Here is a 3634-nt window from a genome sequence, read left to right on the forward strand (position 1 = left end):
TAAAGAGAATAAGGACTAACAAAATATAGGTATGGACCACCAAAGGCATGCATGTATGCTTACCATTTTGGATGGCCTTTTATAACCATCTCTCCGGAGCCAATTGGATCTTGACTGACAGATACCTCCCTTGAATTTTCTTTCACAGCTGCATCTTCCTTATTTATATCTGTTGGAGCTCCAAATAAATCCTCAACAATCTCCCCCTCTTCAATCTGAATTCATAAACTAACACACAACAAAAAAAATAATTTTTTTCCTTTCGAAACAAAGACGATAATAACAACTACAACAACATTGCCTTAATCCAGCACAAACTACAATTCAACTATAAATTTACCAACAAAGGTAAATAACTAGTCTTTTTATCAATTTCTCAAGGAAGGATTATCGAATTTTTGGTATTCACCTTCACAACAGCAGAAGAAATACGTCTTTTCAGCGTTAGTTGATCCTCTGCATCATTCCTCTCTACCTAAACATCAAATTAATGAAATTTTGTAATGAGATTCTTAAAATAGTCCAAACAAAAAAAGAGATAGAACATTTTTCTTCAAATAATCCAAATTCAAGACATTTTAGAGAGATAGAATATTTTTCTTACCTGATTCAATGTCCAAAATGAAAATAATGTTACTGATTCGCACACTTTTGTTACTAATTGAAGGATTTTTGTAGAGAGAAGAGGGAGCAGCGTATTTAGAGAGAGAAAGAAAAGTCCATATAATGTGAAGAAACCTTAGAAATATAAGTTATTAAAAAATATAAAATGTTGCGACGAATTTTTCCGTCGCTAATAATAAATAAAAAATTTATAATGGTTAGTGACGAAAAATTTCATTGCTAAATCTGTTACTACCAATTAATTAAAATGATGACACATATTTATTGCTAAGTCCATCACAAAATTAGGGCGTCAAATTTTCCTGTCAATATTTAACAACGAAAAAAGAATTTCATCGTAGATCCGTTACTATATCATAAATTAAAAAGAGACTTGCTATGTTCGCGATAAAAATAAATATTTCATTGTTGATCCGTCACTACTCAGTGATGGAAACTATTTTGTCGCTAAATGTTGTTTTTTTTGTAGTGGAAAAAAAACACCCACAAAGTGATATTGTAAACTAACTATACGAAAACATTACCAAAACACTACAAACAAGAGGTTACAAGACATTATAGGCACAGATAAAAGCTGAGCACTCTTTCCTACTATTACAAACTTACTCCTACCTACTATCGCTCTACCCTAATCCGCGTCCTCCACACCTTCCTATCAAGGGTCATATCCTTCATAAGCTATAACTACCCCACATCCTGTCTAATCACCTCTCTCCAACGTTTCTTTGGCCTACCTCTACCCCGCCTAAAATCATCTATAGTCAGCCTCTCATACCTCCAAACTGGAACATTCAGGTCCCTCCTCATCACATGCTCGAACCAATGTAACCTCACTTCTCGGAGTTTATCCTCCATTGAAGCCACTCCCACCTTTTTCTGAAATCGTATTGAAAATGAAACAAAAATTGTAAAAAAAAAATATTTAAGTAAAAGAGAGGTAAAAAGTAAAATGGAAGTGATAGGTAAAAGAGAAAGGGAAAGGAGTATGAAACATGAAAAAAAATATTTCAATAAGAGAGAGGTAAAAATTAAAATGAAAATGATAGGCAGAAGAGGAGGAAAAAAGGGGCACGAAATGTGAAAATTTATGTAAAAGAGAGGAAAAAATTCAAATAGAAATAATAGGTGAAAGAGGAGCAGAAAGGGTAAGTTACATAAATCTCAACTCTTTATTTAATTACTTTCTATCTCAACTTTTATTAACATTGCTTTAAATTCTTGATTTAGACCATTAGATATACCACTTAACGTCGATACATTACTATCCACAACTCCAACTTTATCCAAATACACAATTTTTTTTCTTCATCGACAAAGACTAGAAAAACACTCCCTTCGTTTCCAAAATCACAAGATTCGACACCAGCCTAAATTTCATCTTCGACGAACTTACGTCGCCAGAGCAACCACAACAGATTCAAAAATTAATAATTTCCTCTATTCCGTGGAAAAGTACATAACTGTCACTACCATCGTCGTTCCAACCAGTGAAACACCACCATCCACCCAGTACATAATTCTTATGTATCGGTAACACATATCTCACTTGGAGTCTCATGCATCATTACCACAAAAAACATTGTGTTACATAACTTTTGATATATTTTCAAAAGACAGTCAATTTGATACATAATTCTTATGTATCAGTAACACAGGTCTCATTTTTAGGCATAAGTCTTCTATGTCAGTAACACAAAAATCTATTCGATACATATTTTTTTATCATATTTTTAATCAGATACATCATTAAGATACATAATATACCATTCTTATGTATCTCAATACCGCCATCATTATTGTTAGTCATAAATCCAGTAACAACAAATGCCTTCTCCTCAATCTGTTTTGCGACATCAGAAGCTTTGTCTTGTAGGGGAATTTCACAATGCTTTGAGATAATTAGAGATGTCGATAGAGACTCGGTGAGATGGTTTATGATGGTGTCATAAGTGCATTGAATTGGCGGATAAGAAGGAGAATTTGAATATGAAATTGAGATTTGAGAAACCATTAGAAATGTGAGAAAAAAGAAGAAGGATAAGGAAAAATAGGGGTGAAGTTGAGTTTGATGGGATATTGGTAGGAGATAGCCATTGATGCGACGGTTTTAGTTCAAATGTAGATTTAAGATTTTGAATTTACTTTGCTATATGAAAAAGGTGGCACAAAGCACTAGCATTAGGTACTAAAATTTCATTTTAATAACATAATTAGAGAGAAGATATTCAACCAAATTTTTAGGGCCAATTAATATATTTGAATTTTTAGGATGACAGTGATGAATCTAAAAATTTAAAAATGGATAATGTAAATCACGAATTTTAGTAATTAATCAAAAGGGTAGAAATTTTAAATAATTTAGGTAAGTTAAGTTGTGTTATGAGATAATTTTTTTAGAAAAAGAAAAGAAGCATGAAAATTAGTTGATAAAATTGAACCATATTTAAAGTATTGCTATAATTGTTGTGTAGGGTAATTTTTTCAAACTATTATTATATGATATAAAGAACTTAAGTTTCTTATGCCCTGTAATTTTTCTTAATTTTATATGGTAGCTAAATTTTAAGAAAAAATTACTTAAAACTACATCTTAAGTTATTAATATTACTTAAAATTTCAACTCTCAAATTAATTACAGAAATCCTTTTTCACACCTTCTCTCTCCAACTATTTGATATATAATTCACCTTCCCATTTAACACCTAATGCCCTTCAAACAACACCTAAAATCAAGGAAATGTAATGTAAATCTATTTTCTTTTATACGAAGGAGTTTGCGTTTCAAAACATGCAGCTTTTAATTGTACAATGAAATGTAATTTTTTTTAATTTTCACTAGGGGTGACAATTTCAATCCATATTTGTAAAAAGGGTCCATTTAACCCATATTTAGTAAATTGGATCACTCATATTTTCAATGGGTAAATATGGACTTAACTCATTTTAAAGCTCATACAAATATGGACAAAATGGGTAAAATATGAGTACCCATTTAAACACAGAGATCACC

At 31.3% G+C, this 3634-nt stretch overlaps 1 long non-coding RNA gene across 1 annotated transcript; it reads right to left on the reverse strand.

Annotated features, from left to right (window-relative positions):
• Positions 1 to 6: 6 nt before the first annotated feature.
• On the reverse strand, positions 7 to 731 carry LOC124893304. The gene is made up of 3 exons (XR_007050647.1): positions 605 to 731; positions 410 to 475; positions 7 to 228 (listed from the first exon to the last, which is right to left on the reverse strand). It is a non-coding gene; the product is annotated as an uncharacterized LOC124893304 (long non-coding RNA).
• Positions 732 to 3634: the final 2903 nt, after the last annotated feature.

The sequence above is a fragment of the Capsicum annuum genome, unplaced genomic scaffold (assembly GCF_002878395.1).
Source record: "Capsicum annuum cultivar UCD-10X-F1 unplaced genomic scaffold, UCD10Xv1.1 ctg5726, whole genome shotgun sequence".
NCBI lineage: Eukaryota > Viridiplantae > Streptophyta > Magnoliopsida > Solanales > Solanaceae > Capsicum > Capsicum annuum.